Source organism: Mauremys mutica, chromosome 2 (assembly GCF_020497125.1).
Source record: "Mauremys mutica isolate MM-2020 ecotype Southern chromosome 2, ASM2049712v1, whole genome shotgun sequence".
Taxonomy (NCBI): domain Eukaryota; kingdom Metazoa; phylum Chordata; order Testudines; family Geoemydidae; genus Mauremys; species Mauremys mutica.
The window spans coordinates 185,095,495-185,120,147 of NC_059073.1; the positions used below are offsets into that span (position 1 = coordinate 185,095,495).

A 24,653-nucleotide genomic window follows, 5' to 3' on the forward strand; every position below is an offset into this window, starting at 1 on the left:
GTGTTATTCCCTTCTCTGCTAGATTGAAGAGCCTGTTATTAAACATTTGTTTCCCATGTCGGTACTTATAGGCTGTAATCAAGTCATCCCTTACCCTTCTCTTTGTTGAACTAAATAGATACAGCTCATTGAGTCTATCACTATAAGACATGTTTTCTAATCCTTTAATCATTCTCATGGCTTTTCTCTGAATCTCTGAATCCTCGCACCAGTTCCAAATACAGAGGTAAAATAACCTTTCTACTTCTACTCGAGATTTCCCTATTTATGCATCCAAGGATTGCATTAGCCCTTTTGTTTGCAGAGTCACAATAGAAAGTTCATATTCAGCTGATTAGTCACCACAACCTCCAAATCTTTTACAAGGTCACAGTAACAGTTTACTTTCACTATATTAGAGATAATTCCATGCAAACTACAAGTGTTAATGCAAAGTTAAGGTTGAGAAATCAAGCAGGCAAGAGTCAAGAAATGCAGGTAACTCTGAAAGCTCAACCTTTTTTTCTGTCTGTTTTGTTTAGGCCTTTAAAAGGTTTCTCTTTATAGCATTCTTAGTTCTTTGTCATATATTATAATATCTTTCAGAAAAAAACATTTATATCATCTTGCATTCTGCAAGTTATAGTCCAATACATTCCAGTCAGTGTTGGAATGATTTTTAAATCTCACTGAGATCTATAAAACAAGACAAATTTGAACAAATTTGGTTCAGCAGTTATAAAGTTAGACTATAAGTCAGGGGCAGGCAAACTTTTTGGCCTGAGGGCCACATCAGGTTTCTGAAATTGTATGGAGGGCCAGTCAGGGGAGGCTGTGCCTCCTCAAACAGCCAGGCATGGCCTGGCCCCTGCCCCCTATCCAACCCCCCCGCTTCTGACGGCCCCCCCGGGACCCCTGCCCCATCCACCTCTCCCTGTCCCCTGGCCACCTCCGGACCCCCCACCCCTGACTGCCCCCCAGTCTCTCCATCCAACTCCTCCTCTCCTTCCTGATTGCCCTCCGGGAGTCCTGCCCCCATTCAACCCCCCTGTTCCCTGCCCTCGGACCACCCTGACCCCTATCCACACCCCCACCCCCTGACCAGCACCCCAAACTCCCCTGCCCTCTATCCAACCCACGCTGTTCCCTGCCCCCTTCCCACGCTTCCTGGAGCACTGGTGGCTGGCAGAGTTACAGCCGCGCCCCCCCAGAGCACCGGCTCAGGCCGGCTCTGCAGCTGCGCTGCCAGGCAAAAGCTTGCAGCCCCACCACCCAGAGCATTGTGCCAGCGGCAAAGCAAGGGAGCTAAGGCTGTTGGGGAGGAGGAACAGCAGGGGAGGGGCCAGGGGCTAGCCTCCTGGGCCAGGAGCTCAGGGGCCGGGCAGGAGGGTCCTGCAGGCTGGATGTGGCCCACGGGCCATAGTTTGCCCACCTCTGCTGTAAGATCTTTGGGGCAAAAACTCTAATCATGTGTCTGTAAAGTACCTAGCACAATGGCATCCCAATCCTGACAGAGGCCTTTAGGTACTAGCACAACACAGATAATGAAAAAGGAGAAGAAGAAAAAAGAAGTTATGAATGTTTAAAGTAGAACATCCAGAGGATGAATTGGTCCAAAGTTTGAGAGAATCTCAAATGTCATGTGGTTCTGAGTTTGATATCTTAAATTTTGTACGATCTCAACTTTGAGATGATCCTCCACCTTGAGACAATCTCACATGTATAAATAATAATAATTGTAAAATAATATTAGCGGCTCTAAGCCTTTCTTGCTATTACTTCATATATCATCCATCACATAATTTTGGTTTGTTACGCTAGTAATTAAGAAAAATGCTATCAGGACTGTCTGATGTTGGATTTTGGAGGTGGTTTTTTTTGTTTGTTTTTTTTTAGATGGGACTCCCCACTATAATCAGCTCTGTTTGTTTGTGGTCATTCAGAAATTATCAGAAAATGTGCAGTAAGGAAGACATCTGGTCTTCCATGCCTGGTGCAGCATCTATTGTTGTACAAATCACATGGCCACTTTTAAAACAAATGTATCAGATAATCAGAATATTGACAAGCTATGATTACTCTATATTCTTAGCCCTTGCAGTTTCTAAAATGTCCAGCAGAGAGCTCTTTCCCTCTAAAATTCTTCTGTGCTACAGTTTGTCTGCTGTCTTTACTGTATTTGCAAGAACATGTCCCAGAAAATTTCAGCACTAGCAAAGCATGCATCAAATAGGAAAGAAAAACTACATTAATGTAACATTCAGAGTCTGATTCAAGGTCCTGTGGAAGGAAAAGGTGACTGAGTTAACTTGCCATTCCTTCCTTGGCTAGGTACGTCCCTGCAACATCTAGCTACAACAGAAGACTCAGCTACAGGTGAAGTTTCAGCCTACAAGTCATTTCTTTAAATAATGTAAGTTTAAATTTAATTATTTGATCATTAAAGGATATTATTTTTATGTAATTAAAACATAAAAACTGGGAGAGGTCAGCTGTTTTAATACTTTCTGCTGTGACTCTTCTAAGCTCCTTTGTCTCACTCTGTGCCACTGAGTTTCAGGTAATTTGAAAACTGCATTCTTGAGGTCACAATCTCCTGAAGGACTGATACACATGATGCCTGAAAACACAAAGAGGATGCCACTGAGTCATTAAAATGCACAGCGTGGTCCATTAAAAACTTGACCACTGCATGCACTAGTGAAATTCACCACTAGTATTTTCCACTCTAAGTAGAGGGAACACTGCAAATATAATGGTAAAAAGGAAATTGTGCACTCTTTATTTTTTTAAGGGCGCCCACTGTATGGACTCAAGATGCAGTTGTTCCAGTTTTTAGGAATATTGCACCTTGCATAGAATTCTTATTGTTCATTAAAGTCCAATTTCAGTGATAACACACAAGACTGACTGAAACCGGTGTTCATTAAATGCTTTCACTTAAGTTTTTTTATATTTTAAACCCTGCAGGACTGAGAACTTGCTAATTCGTATTTATAAGTACACTGTCTTCTTTTTTTGAGGAATGTATTATAAAAAAGCCCTTGGAAACCAGCAGCAACAGTTCTCTTTTGATTGCCAGTAACTAAACAAAGTTTAAAAGTTTGCATCCAAATGTTAAGTAAAGAAGAAAGAAAAGAAAAATGTGGAGGTGAAAAGTTGTATGTTAAAGTACAGTATTACTCCGAAAAGTGCCTCTTAGCAATGCCCTTGTGGATTCCATATATATAATCGCTCCACAACTCCCATACCAAATTTGCTCAGTGTACAAGTAAAAATATGACATTTTTCCTAATAGCTAAATAGAATTGGTCAAACCGTGTTCAGCACAGTTTATCTAATGAATTAAACTCCCTTTTTTTCTGTTCGTTAATTGTGTGCAAACAGACGTTAATTTTTGTGAATTCATTATTTATTTGTATTTGCTGAAAAATCTGACCATTTTTTAGTTTTTAGGTTTTCCAGAAACTTCAGCAATTTTCTATTCATTGTTTATAGGGTGTGACTGATCACCTAAGTGTCATTGTATTGGTTCGGTTCCCTGACTGGATGACTGCACTTTTTAATCAGAAGATTAATGAATAGTGAATAACCAATACTGTTGTGCATTCATGAATACCCTTGTTCCTGTGACTACAAGCATTTGTATGAAAATCAGCCATTTCTCCAATATCCATAGAAACAAAACCTCATTGAATGACAAACAAAAATGAGCACAAAGTTGATGGCAGCAAACAACTGTTCTGAAATCATATGGAAGTTCATGAACTTGGTTTTACCATACATGCCTAACCCTATGACTAAACACAGCATCTTAGGATGGAGCTGTCTCTTTATATGTGTTTCTACAGAGCCCTCCATAATAGAACCTTTCATCATAGGTGCTTTAGGTGCTATGATAATAATATCTATTGTTTAACATGTTTTTTCTGCTTATCAGTTCTGAATTTAACCAGCCTCATAACCCAACTGAGGAGTAATATCTGTATAGTTAAAGTGGAATTGGAGTGTACAACTTTTAGGGAGGCAGAGTGGTGCTGTGTACAGGGCTTATGACTAGGAATCAGAAGAATGTGTTCTATTTTTAGCTCTGTCCCTAAATTACTAGGATCCCATTGCTTGGACCTGCTCACTCAACCTTAGAGCTAGTCAGAAAAACTTCAACATAACGGTTTTTTTATTGGGAAATCAAAACACTGAATAAAATTATATCAGTTTTGCTGACATTTCATTTTGGAGAAAAAAAGTGGGGGTGGGGAGAAGAGAGGGGAGTTCTGACAGTGTCACAACCTCCTGGTTCAACTTTTTCAGAATGAAACATTGACATTTTTTCCTTTTTTAATGGCTCTTTGTTTTGAAATGTTTTATTTTGTATTGGTTTTTTACAATATGATGCACTTAAAAAAAAAGGTCAAAATTGAAATGAAGCATTTCAATTGATTGGAAGCAAAAACATGTTCAGGATTTTCTTTCTAGGAACATTTCAGAATTTTAGGGTTTTGTTCCAAATCAGGACAAAACAAATGACAAAATCCTTTGTGAAATGGAATATGTGTTCTCTGCCAAGCTCTACTCACATGCTCTGCCTCTCAGGCTCTTCATCCTTCAAATGGAGATAATAATGCTTATCCATCCGTGTAAAGAGACTTTGAGAGACTGTCTTTTTGTTCTGTGTTTGTACAGTGCCTGGCACAAAGGGGACCTGGTCCATGACTGGGGGTCCTAATTGCTATGATAATACAAAGAATAAATAATAATACTGCTGGAAAGTGCTATGTAGACAGTGAAAGCCCCATTACCTAGATTCCCTGCCTCCTACCCAACCCCTGAAGTGTCACTGGATTCAGGATCTTGTATTCACAGAAGGGGAAGAGTTTGGATTTGCACCGGAAAGCAGAAAAAGCTACTGCCAGCCTGGGGCGGCTCCAGGCCCCAGCACGCCAAGCGCGTGCTTGGGGCGGCAAGCCGCGGGGGGTGGTCTGCTGGTCGCTGCGAGGGCGGCAGGCAGGCTGCCTTCGGCGGCTTGCCTGCGGAGGTTCCGCTGCAGGAGGTCCGCCGAAGCCGCGGGACCAGCGGACCCTCCTCAGGCAAGCCGCCGAAGGCAGACTGCCTGCAGTGCTTGGGGCGGCAAAATGCCTAGAGCTGCCCCTGCTGCCAGCAGCAGACAGGAGGCTAAGATCTAAAGGAGGGGAATCCTGAAAAGCCGGACATGTCAGGAATGAGGTGGAGAGACAGAAAACTGAGGAGAAAACCAAAAGCTGGAGGTGAGGTTCTCTTATGGGAAGGCCCTAAACTCTGTTTGGAAGAGTTGTGGCATAGGCAAGTTTGCCACACAGCCATGCTTCCGGTTAGTTCTAGAGTACATTCAGCTGTGTGAATACATCTCTGAGAAAATCCCAGCAGTTGCCATCAGAGTTGCTGGGAGCCAGAAGGCTAGAGAAAACATCTGCATGGGCTTTGAAGCCTCCTAACATGCTCAACAACTGAGTTTGATCTTTGCCAATGACGATGAAATCAATGTGGCTTTGTTGTATAGTAGTGCTGAGGACTGTGAAGTCCCAGCGAACCTCAGAAGCTATTCAAAGAGAGTTCTTTAGTGATGCAGGTGCACGCACCTCTAGTTGTCTTATATTTACTTCTGTCTGCCTGTGTGCATAGACAGACCCCTCGGCATAGTACCTGAGCACCTCACACACAATGAATTTATGGTCAAAGCACCCCTGTGAGGTAGTATGATTATCATCAGCATGCAAAGGAGGGAGAAATCAGACTTTGGAGGGGCTTGTTTTCCACATCTGAATTTTTGGATTAGTTTTACAATTGTGTTGTCCATTCTGCATTGAGTGACAGCTGTTCGCAAGTCTGTGGGGGAAGACAGTACATCTCACTTTGCTCTTTCGTTAGACTGGTGATGTGATTTGCTTGAATTGGGTTTGATTTTATGCTTTCACATGCACTGATGAATAAACCAATATTTCTTCACTTTCGAATGGCTGTGTTTTGTGCTGTTGTCTAATTCCATCCTGCACAAATATCTATAGATCTTTTACATTACAATACCTTCCACTTACACTTTATATCTTCAAAGCACCCTACAATGGGCCAAATTCATAATACTGAGTGTGATGGGGTGTGCAAACTCCACACCAGAGAACAAGGGGTTAAGGACCAGTCCTGGGCCAAGGCAACCCCGCCCAGTCACACCTGCAAGGCCTGCACAAGCTGCAAGGCAGAGCTTAAAAGAGGAAGCAGAGCAGCTGAGAAGGAGACATGCAGGGGACAGGGACAGACCTCTGCTCAGGGGAAATAACAGCCAAGGAGCTTGTTGCCTGACAGCTCACCACACTGACCTGACCAAGCCTGCAAAGGAGAGACTGGTGACTCTCTGGGAGGGTCAGAAACTTTATTTTCCGTTCAGGCCTTAAAATGACTCTGGGACTAGGGAAGGGGGACCTCAAATAGGGAGGTAGCTATTTAGCACCCTAAAGTGTAGAACATACCTGCCCACAATTGGGGTCCGTATTGGAGCCCGGTGGAGAGGGTGGGCCAAAAATTGGAGTCTGCCTCCCTCTGGTTGGGGAATCCAGCAGTGGAAGGCTCTGAATACACAAGAGTCTAGAGCCCAAGAGTCTAGAGTCCCAGAATACACAAGAGTCTAGAGTCCCAGACCTAAGGAGAAAGTTCCAAAGGCACCAAGAGACTTCTCCTTTATTAGACTTTTCTTTCTGTATACCCTGAAAGGGGTGGATTAGAATTCATGGCCTGGCAAGAGGGCTGAGCTGCAAAAGAGGGGACTGACCCTGCAGGATGATGGTGTAGAAGAAAGGAGGACCAACAGCCCCACCCATACCGACCACTTGGCATGACTGCCGGAAAGGGTCAGCTTTTCACACTGGGCCATTATCTCACATGACCCAATAGCTAATCTTCACAACTCTCTTGCTAGATACGTAAGTGTTCCTAGTAGAACGGCTCAAAATATATAAACAAACAACCTGGAAAACTTTCAAAATGTTGACATTGTTTCTATTTCAAAGACTTCAAAATGGTCTCATTTTTCAAAATAATTACAATTTTTCTACCAAAATGTTTACCAAAAACTGTTATCAGAATCATAGGCGCCACTCGTGGAAAAAAAAATAGTGCCCAGCAGCCCTGTGGATCAGCGCCTCCCTCTTCCCCCTCCAGTGCCTCCTGCCCACCATGATCAGCTGTTCAGCGACATGCAGGAGGTGCGGGGAGGGAGGAGTGGGGGCAGGGAGAGGTGGGGGAGGGGCAGGAAAAGGCAGGGCAGTGGCGGGGTGGGGCCGGGAAGAGGTGAGGTTGGGGCTGGGGGAAGGGGTAGAGTGGGGGCAGGCCCTGGGGTGGAGCAGGGGAGAGCAACCCCCCAGGAACTGAGGAAGGCGGTACCTATGGCCAGAATTGTTCCTTTACACAACCAGTCAGTAGCAGAACCCAGGTTAGAATACTGGAGTTTTTATTTCCCAGTGCCATGGTTAGACCATGCTGCCTTTCTGTGTAATCAGAATCCAGGTTAAGAACATGCCATTTGTTCCTGGACAAAGAGGCCTTGTTTCTTTTCTTTTATTCTATTTAATTTTTAGAAACAAACAATTTTAAAATGGACATTTACTTCCTCGATGAGCTCATATTTAAGTGGTAGAAGCTCTCTGACCATGCTGGCTAGCCCTGGGAGCTGATAGTGTTAGTGAATTAAAGCCTACACTGAATTTATTTATGGGAAAAGAATGTTGCTAGATATACCTGCTGAGACTGGCGTTCTTCCTAATGGAAGACATGGAATGAGCTAAGTGAACGCTTGGGTCTTTTAATGCTGAAAGCCTACAGTGCCTATGTTTCTAATTTGCAAGTTCCACTTACCATCTGCTTGTTGGCACTGGTCTGGAGCTTGCAAATTGGTAAAAATGGATAAAGCAGACAGAGAAACGAAAACCCAGATATTGTTAGTCAGAAGTGGAATAGATAAACACAAAGTGCACATTCTTTGTTCTATTGCAGTCCTGGGCTAGATGCAACCCTGATAGTGCAGAGAGAGATGCAAACTGCTCTTCCTTTCACTAGCAAGTGCTGAGACACTCAGGGGGGATTCATGTCCCAGCAGAGGACAAGTGGTGTTTCCACTGGCTCTTGTTATCTTGGTTGCTGCTGGCAGGGGATAGAGGGTGGCAGCTTTCAGTCCCTCCAGGGATTCCAGGAGAATCATAAGAATCAATAATCCATTCTCAACTAGGCCAGTAGGATAATAGTCCTCAGACTAATGTGGATTTAATATCTTGTAAGAAACTGATTCCTCTGACTATGCCAAATCAGTACAGATGTGCTGGAAAAAAACTATAGCACCATCCCTGCATAAGTATCATGAAGTCTTTTGGTAGGTACCATTGTGCCCTACATTTTATGCTAAGTGGGAATGCTGAGCACCCAGTTTACGGGTGCAAGATTTGGGACAACAGGAATTGTACATCCTGGCTTCTGTCTGCAGGTGGCAGGAAAAAACAAAACCACTTACTACTCCAGGGTAGTACTACTTAATTTGATGATAGATTTGGATACCAAATCCACCAGACTCAAGATTTTGCATTGCTGTTTGTGGCTAAATTAAGCACCATCTTATCAGTCATTTTGCCTATAACATGAGAAACATGTCATAGCAATAGAAAAGGGCAATTTGAAGAGAAAACAGTGCTTAAAATACTGGGATTGCACTTTGACTCTAACCTCACTAATCAGTTAAAGTGAACAGGAATCCCCAGTGGGTCAGACTCCTCGTTTCAGACCAATGAACCTCTTGACATTGGGAGTTGGGATTTCTTGAGAAAGGGATGCATTGTTTTCAGGGGAGGACACGTTGATGGCGGTGTACCAAGGCGTGAATGAAATTAATTTAATTCCCATGAGGAAGTTTGTCTGCTTCCTAGCCTCGATTCTTCACAAATTCTCTCTGTGGGTTCAAGATTATCACATTATCTTCACAATATCAAGGCCAACCAGTGTTCAGTTTTACATGTTCATGTAGAAGTTCACCTTTTATTCACAAGAAACATCTTATTTCATGGGTCATAAATATTAAACTAATATAAATGTAACCTCTGTGCCCTCAGTGCTTATCATGTGCGAGTGAATTTAGGATCTAAAATCTCCAGGCTGCAGTCACTTTCTCTATTTTTAGCATCCTGTGCTACAGTCTAAATGAAATCACCAATTGTCGTCAGCCTCCAGCACAGATTCAAAAATAACACCTTCATTGACTTTTCTGAGCCGTAGCAATCAAGTTAACCCTGAATATTCCAGCATGATTTACAAACGTGAATAGCATGGTCTGTGAAAATGTGTGCAAGAGCCAGACTGCCTCCAGTGCTACTGAGACAAGAGGTGTGGGCCTCTTGGAGAGATCCTTGCCATTTTTACTTCTTGTCTATGAACTCTTTCTGCAACTTTGCAATAGTATGCCAGCCGGGGCATTCCTGGCTTGTTCTTCTTTGAGAATCCAATGGCATCTTGCAGAAAAGAAATACAGTCTAAGAGTCACTGCAAACAGAAATGTCCAAATGATTTTCTGGTGTAACTTTTGAGATGCAAAACTTGGCTGGGAAAATACATAAGTCATAAGTCTATTTGCCTCACCTACTTACTGTGTGCTTATCTGGAACAGCTTGTGAAATTCTTTGGTATCCTAAGGTATTTAACAGATATGGTCCAAGACTCTTTGATAGCTAGCCAAAAGCAAATGATATTTCACAGCTCTCATATCACAAGAGAGCTAAAGCTGATCTAAAACTTTTCTGACATAAGAGCTGTCAAATATAGCTCCTTTCAAGTGTAAAAACCCCCACCCCAACAAATAAAAAAATCCACAGGAATGTTTTGTTATTGACAAGTGACATTTAGAGTGCTATTTGTCTAACGCTCTGTCAACATCCCAGATCCTCTTCACCCCACCCGCAACATTCTTTATGGTCATCTTGGTTTTAGTACTTAGGGCAGGTCTGCACTATGGCAGGGATACACTCTGAGATCGATCCACCGGTGGTAGATTTAGTGGGTTTAGTAAAGACCCACCAAATTGACTGCAGATCGCTCTCCAGTTGATCCCTGTATTCTAACCCCGACGAGAAGAGTAAGGTAAGTTGACAGGAGATTTTCTCCCATCGACCCCCCCATGGTGTAGACCCCCGCGGTAACTCGACCTAAGGTATGTAAACTCCAGCTACGTTAGTCACGTTATTCAGTGTGTCCTCAACTCCCAGGATCTCAGGTCAGTCAAGACTAGCATCATGTGACAATTGTAAAGAGTCAGAGAAAGAATTGCTTTCTTCTGACACTGAACTTTATTAGAATAAGGAAAACAGTATTATCTCTAAAGCTACTTTGCCTCTTTTCCTTCTTCATCGTAGGGCTTCAGCGTAGAACCTTCCTCAGTCCCTGTCTATATAGCTAAAGAAACAGTTCACATAGCCTGCTTCCTTCTTCAGACTTAAAGGAACAGTGCTCTTCCTCACAACTAGAGATGAGTGTGAACATCTCCCGAGGAACCTACTAAAGTTAGGCAAATGAGCAGCATGATTGTGGCAGAATATACTCCTGTGTTCACACCCTACACATTATTATAATGTTTGTACAAGGTATGCCCAGTGGGATATCATTTAAAAGAGCATAATTTGTTGATCAATAATATCATGGCAGAATGCATGTAGCAGCATTGTATGTGAAGTTATAAACATAAGCTGAGATCATGACTAAAGGTATGTTTTCCAGATAAGTCTGGGGAGTGGCCAAACCAATTAATCAGAGACAAAGGGAAAGCTGATGCCTCAGACAGGTGTAAACAAGGCTGATGGGCTGCTAAGGAAACAGGTGCAGAAAGTTACATTTTAGTAAAGAAGCAGCATGGAGTTTCCTTCCACACATAGTGCCTGTCACCTGGCTCCCACCTGGAATTTTTTTTCAAGATGGGTGCTGGAACTATAAAAAACAGGGGCAAACACCGCACAACACCTCCTTTTCTACCTCCCCCTGCCCATCACATTCTCTGCACATGAAAAGGCAAAGGAAGCAGCTGTTGGATTCTGGGGGAAGGGTCCTGACATAAAGAGTTTGGTCAGTAAGACTGCTGAAAGCACGTGATGAAAAAAACTTTGCTTTGAATTCAATATAGTTTAAGTTAGGGACCAGTAAGGATTTTATCTTTATTTTTCTTGTAACCATTTCTGACTTTTATGCCTCATTCCTTGTACTCACTTAAAATCTCTTTGTAGTTAATAAACTTGTTTTATTGTTTTATTTAATCTAGTATGTTGAAGCTGAAGTGTCTGGGCAACTCCATTTGGGGTAACAAGTTGTATGCATATTATTCGCTTAACTGAATCATGGACTTAATATATTTGCACTATCCAGGAGAGGGCTGAGCAGTACAGGACATATGTTTCTGAGGGAAAATCTGAGACTGGGAGTGTGTTGAGGTCACCCTGTGGTAATCTTCAAGGCTATGAAGAGCCAAGCTGCGGCTGGCTGGCTGAGGGTGTAGGTATGGAATTTGTTAAAATTGCCAAAGTAAATAACAAAGAATGTATAGGGCAGAGAGACACCGGAGCCCAGATCTCTCTGGTTAAGGGAAGCATGGTCCAAACGACTAACATGTTAGCTGATCAAGAAGTTGAGCTTCTAGCAGTGGGCAGACATAAGATTCCTGTACCGGCAGCCAAGGTGTTTGTGAAATGGAAAAGTTTAGAAGGTGTAGGGGTACTGGATTATATCCCCATTGAAATGCTTGTTGGGAATGATATTTTGCATTCGGCTAAGGCTATTAACACGGTAACCCATCACAAATGGGAATATTGTGCTGGGATCCCAGAGGGGAGTGGTAAAGTCCCAGAAATTACTGAAGTGGGAAGGGTAGATCTCTCTAACTCTTCTGAAGCAGAAGGAATCAGTGTATTTCCAGGTGTGGGAGGCAGGCGCGGCGCCAGGGTTTTTGGCGCCCTAGGCGGGGGTCCTTCCGCGCTCCTGGTCGTTGGCAACAATTCTGCGGCGGGGGAGTCCTTCCGCGCTCTCGGTCTTCAGGGCACTTCGGCGGCGGGTCCTGGAGCGAGTGAAGAACCCGCTGCAGAATTGCCGCCGAAGACCCGGAGTGCGGAAGGACCCCCCCGCTGCCGAATTGCCGCCAAGGGCGGCAAAATGCCGCCCCCCCAAATCCTGGCACCCTAGGCGACCGCCTAGGTTGCCTAAATGGAAGCGCCGGCCCTGGTGGGAGGGGATGAGGCTAGCTCCTGCATGGCAGAGAAAAGCAGCATGCCCTTAGGGCTAGAAGGCATGGAGAAGGAAGAGATGATCCCCGTGTCTGAAGAAGTTGTCCCAGATATCAGCTGCCACCATTTTGCATTTGAACAAAGGATAGATCCCACTCTAGAGAGCATAAGTGGATGTGCCATAGAGGGAGAAAAACGGGAGAGGTGTTTTTTTTTTTAAGAAAATGGCAGATTGTATAGAGAAAATGGAAAAAACAAAAGCCATGGGCAACAGCATGAGCAGTTGGTTGTGTCTGCTCTTGCTAGCACATGATTGTCCTTTTGCTAGTCACTTGCGGGCACAGAGAATCTATGAGAGTTTACAAAAAAATTCTACTCTGGAATAGTTAATGATGTGAGGAATTATTGCTGGTCTTATGAATCATGTCAAAAGAGAAAGGGACCTGAAAGACCCCAGAAAGTTCCCCTATGCCTCTTGCCTGGGTTACAAGAGGCATTTCTGAGGGTAGCAATGGACACTGTGGGCCTTATGTCACATCCCACCCAAAGGAGGAAGAAATATATCTTGATGGAGGTAGATTTTGCCACAAGATAGGCAGAGCTATTGCTTCAGGATAACACCAACGCAGAGGAAGAGCTAGTAACTGAATATATCCAAAGTTCAGAAGAGAGTTAAAAGACATGATGAGTATTGTTCAAACTAACCTCAAAGACAGTCAATCCAAACAAAAGGCATGGTATAATAAGCATATTTGTAAACACTCTTTTGAAAGAGGAGACTTGGTGTTGGTATTAAGCTCTGTGGAAAAAATACAAAGAGGTGATAGAAGTAAATGAAGATACATATGTTAAAAAGCCTCATGGTAATGCTGTCCCACAGCTAGTACATGTAAACAGACTTAAAGCCTGTCTCTGCAGGGAAGCCATGGTAAACATGCTCTGCTGTGTAAAAGGTGAAACTGAGGAACACCAGCTCGTTGATTTAATGGCTGAATGCCAAAATGACTCATCTCTGGAAAGCCTTGATCTCTGTAGTGAGTTAACACCAGTTGAAAGGGCAGAGGTATTGTCTGTGCTGCAAGAAAACGAAGAAGTGTTTTCTGACAAGTCAGGGAAGACACACTTGCTGACTCATAAAATCAGGGGCGCCCGGGGGGGGGTGGTAAGTGGGGAAATTGGCCCCAGGCTCCGCAGGGGCCCCCAAGAGAACGGCTGAGGCTCCCGCCTCTGCCCCCATCCTGGAGCCTCAGCGCATCAAGCAGCGCCCCCGGACAGCGCTGCAGCCTGACTCCGGCGGGGTCCCTGAGCTCCGCCCCGCTCAGAGCCCCGTGGTAAGGGGGCGGGGCTGCGAGCTCCACGCTGAGCGGAGGAAGCTCAGGCCCCGCTGGAGCTCGCAGCCCCGCCCCCTTACCACACGGCTCTGAGAGGGGCGGAGCTCAGGAGGCCCCGCCGGAGACACACTGCAGCTGTTCAGCGACGCGGGGAAGGGCGGGGGGGTTGAATGAGGGACAGGGAGTCTTGGGGACAGTCAGGGCACTGGGAGGGGGCAGATGTTGGGGGGGCGGTCAGGGGACAGGGAATGGGGGGGTCTGTCAGGACTCAGCGGGGGGGTGGATAGGGGTCGGGGCAGTCAGGGGACAGGGAGTGAGGTGGGACCACAGGGGGGTGGTGGAGTTTCTGGGGGACGGTGAGGGGACAAGGAGCAGGATGGGTCGGGGATTCTGAGCGGCCGGTCGGGGGGCAGGAAGTGGGTGGGGGTCAGATGGGGGCAGGGCCAGATTGTTTGGGAGGCACAGCCTTCCCTACCCTAAAGCTCATTCAGCAGTTTGAGGTTTGCAGAAGAGCCAAGCTGTTAGCTTTTCCATTAGGGCTACCATCCCTGTTCTGCTACCTCCAGGTCAGCCAGGGCTAACCTTACTGCAATGTTGTAAGGGGGGAAGTGTGACAGAATATACCCCAGTATTCACAGCCTACACAGTATTTTAATAATCTTTGTACAAAGTATGCCTTGTAAGGTATAATTTTAAAACTCATCATTTGCTTGCCAGTATTGTCCTGATAAAATACGTGTGGCAACAACATTTGTGAAGTTATAAGATTCTCCTCTATGATGTTATTAACATATATTCCAAACCTCACAGCCCTGCCCAGGCAGAAGTCAGAAAGGAATGTGTGCTTGCCTTAACTTGCCTTTAAGCAATAAACAGAGTCATCAAGCAGGAAGGGAAAACAAAGGAAGTTCAAACAAAGGAAAAAAACAGCAGGGAATATCCTTCCACATAAAGTCTTTGTCTCCTGGGTCTCAGCTGGAAATGTTTTTCAAGAGAGGGACTGAAACTATAAAAAGGAGGAACAAATAAAAGCCACCCTCCTTCTTGCCCATAGCATTCACTGCACCTGAGAAGACAAAAGGAAGCAGCTGTTGGAATTTGGGGGAGGGGTCCTGACCTGAGAGTTTGGTCAGTAATCTTCTGGAGCATGTGGTGAGAAACTTTGCTTGAATCTAATATAGAGTGTTAAGTTAGGCATCAGCAAGTGTTCTATCTTTATTTTTTGTAACCATTTCTGACTTTTATGCCTCATTACTTGCACTCACTTGGAATCTCTCTCTTTGAAGTTAATAAACTTGTTTTATTTAATCCACTGTGTTCAAGTTGAAGTGTCTGGGCAACTCTATTTGGGCTAACAAGTTGTGTGCATATTATTCCCTTAAAGGAATAATGGACTTAATATATGTGTAGTGTCCAGGAGAGGGCTGGGCAGTACAGGACATACATCTCTGGGGGGAAAGCTGGAGCTGGGAGTGTGGTGAGGTCACCTTGGGGTAACCTTCAAGGCTGGGGAGAGCCAAAGTGAGGTTGGTTGGCTGCAGCGCACACAGACATATCTGGGAGTGACTTACATGCTGGAAGCTGTTTGTGAGCAGTCCAGGCTGGAGGCTACCCCAGCAAGGCATTGTAAAGGGCACTCCAGGTTACAGGGCAGGGGTGCAGACCTACTCATTGGTCTGGATTGTACCCTGATCTGTCATAATGATGCAAAGTGACATTAGTAATGCTAATTTAAATAAATTTACCCCTAGAAGATGGTGTTCAGTTCTGGCCACCCCATGTCAAAAGGATGTAGCAGCACCAGACATGGACAACAAAATGATACTGTCAATCTCATAAGCAAAACAGAGTTGAACTGGGACATTACCAAGGTTCATGTGCTGGGGCTGCAAGAGATGGTATTAGTAATTCAGTGACTGCACCACAGTGGTCCAGTGTAGGAACATAGCGTTCCTATGTTAAGCCAACATAAATTCAGGTGCTACCTAGAACTTGGGTAAAATGCAACGTAATTACTGCTGGTTTATGATGGCTGGTGGATCTTCTTAGCACCAGTAGGATATGAGTGTCTCCAGGATCAGATGGAACTAGGGGATGGGACAAAGAAGATCTTGCAGGAAAACCCAAGAAAAGCCAATCTTGAGGAGAAAGTGTAGGTTGAGGTTTATGTTATTGTTTGAGTTATAAATAAGTGTTAAGCCTGGACTATGGAGTGGTTGTGTACTGTCTGAAGCAGGGTGGAGCCTCCACCTGTGTGCTGTGACTATCTCTTGGGTCTGTTCTGAACTAATGTTTCAGCATAGTACTAGAGGGCATAGCGCTGCAGCAGTCTCTCTCTTTCAGATGAAACATGAACCTGAAATCCTGACTACTTGTGATCATTCAAAAGCTGATGTCCCTTTTTGTACAGGGGCCGGGTGCCTTTGACCTTACTGTCCTGACCAAATTCAGGTGGGATAATTACTTTGTGCTACCTAAATTCCTGTGTTGTTGTTCTACTCTTGTCCTAAGTTGTGTCTAACATTTTGGTGTGCTACAGAATTCAACAGCTGTGCATTTCAATGCCAGAGATAGTTTATGTCAGGGGGTGGGTGAAGGTATCTTTGCATAGGCACTAAATCAGCAAAGTACTTCATCAAGTGAGCATCCCAGTGACAGTGGCTAATACCAGATGCATCAGAGGATGGTGCAAGAAACCCTCTAGTGAGTGATTAGGCATGTGTGAAAACCACTTGCTGAATCAGGGTCATAGTTCGCAAGTCCATATGGGGCCTGATCCTTTTTTCACTATGTTGTCAGAGATCTGGCTGGGTTTCCCCTGCTATCAACCCATCAGACTGCTCTGAGGGGAATTCTGGTTCTCAATCTTTGAGTATCTTATGCCTCAGTAACCAGAACAGAGGCCAGATGCTGTTCCAATCTTGCCGCTGTAGGCATAATTTTGGCATGCAGCCCCTCTGTTTAGCACCCTCTCCTGGGAGCTGTGACCCCAGGGCCCAGCTGCCTAGCCCCTGGAACTAGTGCTGAAGATGTGTGTTTCCTGGGCTCCAGCTGAACTCTCTTAGAGACATGTGGTAATTGTGGCATATAACACAGACACGTCACACAGCGTTCTACAATGCTGTTGCTCTTCACTTAATAAAAATCAGAAATTTATTATTTTTGTATAGATCAGTAAACACTATGTGACCCAAGAACCTCCTTAATGCCCCTAAAAAGGGATACAGGTATCTCCTGATTCTGGTACACCAAAGAATGTTACATGATGTCTCAAATGAAAGCAGTGGCACACTGGTTATTAGGAGCATGGTGAAAGGTATGTACAGGTACTATGCCAGAACTTACGTGTATATACTGAAAATCTGTTCCTTGAGTCTGTATCAAGGTGTTAGTCAGCAGCATAGGTGAAAAACAGGAGTCCTGTCATGCAAGAGGTGTTTATTTACCAAACTGTCTCTCAGGATGTAAATTAAACATTCTAAGCCAACACAATGAGTGTCCATTTGCATACAAAGGCAACTAAGATGTGAAATCAACAGGGAAGCAGCACACAGGGAAAACAAGCCAGAGGTGGTTATCTTATCTCGGAGTACAAACAATGGACTTTGTAGGAGGCAAAGGAGACCCCACCACCCACTTCCACATTCTGCTCACAGAAGTAAACTAACAATGTATTTACATTCATGAAAATGGGATCTCAGCCAACCTGAGTTGAAAACGTTGCAGAAGGCTATGGGTGAGATAAGCTTCTTTAGACTGGAGGTTATCCTGTTAGTTAAGTTTAATCTCTAGAAAGCATGATATGATTTTGGTTTTTTGTAATCATTTGTTTCCAACATTCTGACTCATTATCACTTGAATCTCTGATGATAAACTTATTTTTGTTACACTATAATTATATTTTAGTGCTGTGGTGTTAAGCTGGTTCTGAGTTGAATCTCACGAGCTGATGTGTGTACCTTTCCATTGGAAACAGCAGACCTGGTATTTCTGTGAGTAGCCACTGTCAGGGGTTGGATATCACAGGGGAACACTTCAGAGGGACCCAGGAACTGGGGTGCACCTCTTGTTAACCTGTAAGGCAAAGGAAGGGCTGGCACAGTGCCACAGCAAAGTGTCTGAGTGTCTCGCAGGCTGGTGGTGTCAGGGAGCTGACGTCCATCTAGACACAAGCAAGACTCCTTCCCAGTGGAGGCAGGGCGTAACAAGGCAACTTGCCATCCTGAGTTCCCCAAGAACTGTTGTCACACACTTCCTTCTCTCAGAAGCAGCAAAGAATCCTGTGGCACCTTATAGACTAACAGACGTTTTGCAGCATGAGCTTTCGTGGGTGAATACCCACTTCTTCGGATGCAAGTGATCCTTCTCTCAGTTTCCTCATCACTCCAGGCATTCTTTGGGTTGGGGTCAGTGCCCTTTGGTCCTTCTGCACCAGTGCTGGGCTTGTTGTGAAACATGCAGGCTTCTTCTCCAGCTCAACTGCTCTTACCTTGTCTTGTCCATATCCTTTCTTCCTCCTGCCCAAACTCTGTCTATCTTTTCTCCCCAAACCCACCCCCAGTGAATCCTTATTTAAATCTCAATTGGTCACCTGTCTTCATTTGTTCTGCTCTTGGAAAACTTCCATTCTCTACTTCCCTCCCCCACTCATTTGTAGGGTAGAACTGTTTTTTCCTATGCCTGAGCTCATCCATTATTCCAAAGGGGTTTTTTACTCCCATTGGTGATAATTGAGTTCTAATTGACCCGTCATTGTCCCAGGCCCGGGAGGATGTGACACAATACCTGCCAGCTCCTGCTGGATTGATAGACAGAGGGGCATTCATCATACAGCAATTTCATGATAACTTCATAATATGAGCAAGAATTCACAAGTTCTACAGACTCCCCAAAAAGTCACACATGTCATGGGCAAAAGTTCCATTGACTTAAATGAGAATAGGGTTGGGACCAGCATTTGTAAAGCTTTTGGAGTTCTTCTGGACAAAGGTCCTTGGACTTTATGAACTGAGCATGCATAGTACATGATGTCCTAATTTTTGAACATTCATTATTACTTCTACAATATGGGTAACACTTGTTGGTTCAGGAGACAGAGCTTGCTCCCCTTGCCCAAGATGGTGGAGTGAACTCCTTCAGTATTTAAGGGCCATCGCAGATCTCACCACCTTCTGCGCTTAGTGGAAAGGTGCATTTCTTTAACCTTGCCTTCACTAAAAAACTTATTGCAACATGCATATATAGATTTTTTTTTAAATTCCAAAATAAAACACTCCACTGCAGATGCTTGTCCTCTTGGGAGAGGAGGAAAGAACAAACAGCACATAACAGATGTTAGTCATATTGCATAGTGCACTCCTGGAAGGCACTCAAATATGAAGGTGATGAGCATGGCATAAGAACCTGTAATTAAAGAATAGAATAATCCAATTTTTTTTTCAAACAAGGAAAAGTGACTTTTCTGGTCTGCCTACATGGTAGGTTTGAAAATTTGAAACAAAAGCTTTTGGGGGTTATCTCAGCCTCAAAAAAACTTATCTAAAATTCCCCCATTGGTTAATTGTCCACTATATGATTGTGGTGTCCTGTGAAGCCGCTGACAGTGACAAGATACTGGACTAGATACCTGGACAGCTGATCTGATCAGGTCTAGCAATTCCTAAGTTGCTATTTATCTCATAGGCCAAGGATGAGACATTTCAGCCTTTAGAGCACATATTGGGAAAAGAGTATGATAATTTACATTCAGTCCCACAGGATAGTGCTTAACAAATACATGGTGCATTGTATACATAGAGCACCTCTGAAATGCAACCACCTTTGGAATGAGACAATGGATGTAAAACAGAACGGATAAGTAGAAACAAGGGTTTAGAATGGATAGGCCAGGGAGTGGTGATGGGTTTAGAGTAGGGTGACTCTCATTTTATAGGGACAATCCCGATATTTGGGGCTTTTTTCTTATATGGGCAGCTATTACCCCCTGCTCTCTGTCCTCATTTTTCACACTTTCTATCTGGTCACCCTGGTTTAGAGGGGAGTGCCTGTCAATTCCATACTATGATAGGAAATGCACCAAAGTATTCTGGAGTCCTTAAAACATCTGCAACTTCTTTATCATAGAAATAGATAATAAGTGAAAGTGACGGATCAAGAGTTCTTTTCAATCAAAGAAGCATGCATTGTTGTTTAATGAAGCTTGTGACTGAAGGCCATGTAAAATGTGCTTAGATTCTGCATTAATGGGATCATTAATACAGCAATTAGCTTACTGTATACACAAGAGAAAGGCTTCACTTTGGGACAATTTACAGAGCTGCTTAAAAAAAATGGGTGGAATATTGCTATAAAATGGAGTCCTATTATAGCAATTCTTAAGCTCACCCCAAATGTGTTATTTTCTAATTATTCTCCTATTATTCAAACTGGAAAAAATCTCCATAAAATGACACTTTCTCTAGTATATAATTTGGTTACTAGGGTTACTAGATGAGATGTGTTTGTAATGATTTTCAATTCCCAAATACTCTTTCCACCCCCCCATAAGATGACTAAGAAGGATCTGCCTTAATAAATTAACCATGGCAAACGCCGACAAATTAAGAAATGCAAGGTTAAATACAAACATCGATCAAAGGCAAGAGCTATAAATAGATAATGAACTAGTGAAACAATGCCTGCAAAGCAACAGGCTCTGAGAGCTTTCATGATTGCTCACAAATGCTGCTTGAGTACTTTGTAAATGTAGGGCAGTGTTTACCAAAAGAGGCATGTGCTGCTTGCACACAATCAAAGGAAATGTCACTGTGTGGCAGAAAGCCTTGTCATTTTTCCTGGGTCTGGTGAAGAAATACAGGCATACAAATAACCTTCCAAACAGGAATGAGGGAGCTCTGAAGCCAGTGTTATGATCTGACTAGAACAGATAATTCCGCTACATACGGTGAGATGGGTAGAGTGACCTTTTAGCTTAGTGACCTTATTCCACACGCACTGCCTGTCTGGCAGCTTGATTAGCTGAGTGCTCTGTTTCCAAAGAGCTGGTGCTGCTCCCATTGGCCATTATTTAGTAACAAATTCATCTGCTGTAGAATGTTTTCTATATTGTTCTTCATTATTAGGAAGGCCATTTACTGCACATGAAAACAGGATCTTTGTTATTCAAGGATCACATTTTAAACGGTGCTTCAACCTGGCCTTCAATTTTGCAGTGAAATTGCTGTACATAACAGTGGGTGCAAATGCTAGCACTTAAACATCCAGTTACTTCACTTGGAGGCATGATTGGGTAGTCAGGAGCCAGATCCTCAGCTAGTGTATATCCGTGTAGGTCATTGACTTCACTGGAGCTACACTGCTATACACCAGCTGAGGAGCTGGCCCTCGGTATCTAAATGTTAGTACTGGTGCCTGAAGTTCTGGGCCCACAGTCTTTGTATCTGCAATATTGGGGGCTGTTTTTCAATATTATTCCTAAGAGCTCACATGTCACCTAACCATGATCCTCCACTGGTTGCTGTCAAAGGTCTTCGGAGCCAGGGATGATGTCTTTATATGAGTTTGTTCAGAGCCTGGCACAACAGGACCCCGCTCCTGCCTGGAGCCTCTGGATGCTACTGGAATACAAATACTAACAATATGACATCACACATACAGGACTGCAATGTAGAAAGATTATGTGGGAAATAAGTAGCCTGAGCAAATGTACTCTGGTGAGAAAGATCCCATTTCCATGGAATTGCCCCTAGCGATAACAAATAATTGATTAGTGTTGGAAGCACTGTGGGGGATTTGGGACATCGGGGTAAATGTAGAACTGGAAAGCTGAAGCTCAGAAGAGGTTTTTGTTTCTTTTTCAGAGGTGCCTCTGTTTTTCTGCATGAAATGACAGTCTTCATTCTTGTCCATCACTCAAAATGACCAGGTGGGTGAGGTAATATCTTTTATTGGACCAACTTCTGCTGGTGAAAGAGACTTCCACTCCTCTCTTTAAAATAGCAATAACAAGACTTCCTTGGTTCACGGAGGTGTTGTAATATTTAGATCATTAATATGTTGAGGCATTCAGATACTACTGGTCATGAGCACCAAAGGCAATCCTATTTTAAATATCCCCAAACAGCTGGTATTCACAAGAATGTCCATTGTTCAATAGTCTCAAAAAGAAAGTTTATTTACAGGGAGAAAATTTACAGGGTATAAATAAGATAAACATGTAACCTCATTAAATCAACTTAACAAGGTAGTTGGTAATGTGACATAATTGTTAGTTGCAGAATTTTCAAAGTATACAATCTATTATCTGCTAGAGTTCATGCCACACTTCTGCCTGTTTCACTATAGAGCTAAATTATTTCTTTGGAGAGCTAATGCCTTTCCCAAAACGAATGGCAAATGGCACTATCAGCTCAGATATATATTTTCAGAAGGGTGGATACCTGTTTGTGGGCTCAAATTGCACCAGTGCTTTTGCACCTGCACTTCAATCACGGCCACAGCTCAGAATGGTTGTAATGACCTGGTCATGGGTACAGATCAGATGTTACAGGTGTATCTAATCCAATGTGATCCTACAATTAATTTTGCAGGTGCAAAAATGCAGACAGGCATATGGGAGCAGTTTACATCTGCAAGCAAGGAGGTTGGGCTGCAGCCTGACTGAAAATATACCTCTCTGGGTGAAATCTGCCACTCAACTGTGCTCAAAGCTCAAGCAAACAAGCTTAGAGAGGGGAATTATATGGGGGAGGGGAGAGCCAAATTCATCCACCCAACTTGTGGGCAGGTGTCAGGGCCCTATTTATATAGCTGCTTTTCCAGAACAGCATATCCAAACCTTGTGCATCCCTTACACAGGTGTTGTAGCCACTGGATCTACCTTAATTGTGGACTCGGTGCCCCAACTTTCCCATGCACTGTGCCATGCAGAGCTGGCATGGAGCATGATGTACTGTGCACTCCCCCTTCTCATGCAGCAAAACACCTTTAACTTGCATGGGGTTGGTCTATGGGAGGATGATGCCATGAGGAGCAGCTGATCTCTCCAGCTCCAACTTTGCTATCCCCTTGAAATCTGTGCAGGTCAAATCCCATGTGTGTGTCCCCACACAAAATACTCTAAGTGCATTAAGTCAGTGGACTGCATCCACAGTACCGAGGCTAGTGTCGACTTCTGGAGTGTTGCACTGTGGGCAGCTGTGGGTAGCTATCCCACAGTTCCCACTGTCTCCACTGCCCGTTGGAATTCTGGGTTGAGATCTCAATGCCTGATGGGGCAAAAACAGTGTTGCGGGTGGTTCTGGATACATGTCGTCAGGCCCCCTTCTCCCTCCCTCCGTGAAAGCAATGACAGACAATCATTTCACGCCTTTTTTCCTGGGTTACCTGAGCAGACGCCATACCACGGCGAGCATGGAGCCCGCTCAGCTCACTGTCACCGTATGTCTCCTGGGTGCTGGCAGACGTGAGACTGCATTGCTACACAGCAGCAGCTCATTGCCTTTTGGCAGCAGATGGTGCATTATGATTGGTAGCCATTGTTGTCATACTCCTGGGTGCTCTTTTAGCCGACCTCGGTGTGGTCGGTCAGGGGCGCCTGGGCAGACATGGGAGTGACTCTCAGCCAGGTCATTCCCATCTTCTACCAAGCACCCAGGAGATGACGATGGCTAGCAGTCATACTGCACCGTCTTCTGGCAAGCAGCAGGGCCGCCCAGAGAGGGGGGCAAGTGGGGCAATTTGCCCCAGGTCCCGGGCTCCGCCCCTCTCCCGGAGCCTCAGTACACCCAGGAGTGTCCCTGAACAGCTGCAGTGTGGCTCCGGCAGGGCTCCTGAGCTCCGCCCCGCTCAGAGCCGCGTGGTAAGGGGGTGGGGCTGCGAGCTCCAGACCGAACGGAGGTTGCTCAGGCCCCGCTGGAGCTCGCAGCCCCACCTCCCTTACCACACGGCTCTGAGCGGGGAGGAGCTCAGGCCCCGCTGGAGGCATGCTGCACCGCTGTTCAGGGATGGTCCTGGATGCGGTGCGCTGAGGCTCCGGATGAGTAAGGGGCCAGGGCCGTGGGGGGGGTTGGATAAGGGGACAATCAGGGGACAAGGAGGGGGCAGAGGTTGAGGGGGATGGTCAGGGGACAGGGAATGGGAGGGTTGGACTGTGGGCGTTCCGGGGGGTCTGTCAGGACTCAGCGGGGGGGTGGATAGGGGCGGGGCAGTCAGGGAACAGGAAGCAGAGGTGGGGTCCCGGGGTGGTGGTTGGGGGGGGTCTCTGGGGGACAGTGAGGGGACAAGGAGCAGGATGTGTCAGGGATTCTTTTGCACTGGTGACCCCTTTCACATAGCAAACCTCTGAGTGTGACACCAACCCCCCCCCATAAATTGAAAACACTTTTTTGTATATAGTTAACACTATTATAAATGCTGGAGGCAAAGCAGGGTTTGAGGTGGAGGCTGGCAGCTCACAACCTCCAGTAATAACCTCGTGACCCTCTGAGGGTTCCCAACCCCCAGTTTGAGAACCTCTGGGTTAATTTAATTTTAGCACCCTGAGTCTATTCACATGCATGTACTATTTTGAGCATTTCAGTTTTCACAACATAGGCTCATCCCAGATTCTGGACAAGCTCAAATGCTCAGTTCGTGGAGTATTCACATAAGCTATACTAAAGACAAATCCAAAGTAACCATCTCCCGTTTGTGAGGGACCCCATGGAGTCAGTCTCTAGGAAACAGAGAAATGCATGGAGGTTAAGTCTATTAATGACTATTAGCCAGGATGGGTAAGGAATGGTGTCCCTAGCCTCTGTTTGTCAGAGGGTGGAGATAGATGGCAGGAGAGAGATCACTTGACCATTACCTGTTAGGTTCAATCCTTCTGGGGCACTTGGCATTGGCCATTGTCAGTAGCCAGGATACTGGGCTGGATGGACCTTTGGTTTGACCCAGTATGGCTGTTCTTATGTTCTAACCTAAATGAACCCAAAGTTATGGAGACAGATATGAGTCAAGGAAGCCATCAGAGTATTAGAAACCTAGAAAAATCTCTGACTGGATGGGCTCAGGCATTTGGTCACAAGCTGAGGTG

At 44.7% G+C, this 24,653-nt stretch overlaps 1 long non-coding RNA gene across 1 annotated transcript in view; it reads left to right on the forward strand.

Annotated features, from left to right (window-relative positions):
• Positions 1–24,653, forward strand: part of LOC123364743 — a 159,882-nt gene that overhangs the window by 116,410 nt on the left and 18,819 nt on the right. Inside the window, exons 3-4 of the long non-coding RNA XR_006577248.1 lie at positions 2,311–2,392; positions 21,436–21,500. This is a non-coding gene — a long non-coding RNA (uncharacterized LOC123364743). The remainder of the gene's footprint in view (positions 1–2,310; positions 2,393–21,435; positions 21,501–24,653) is intronic.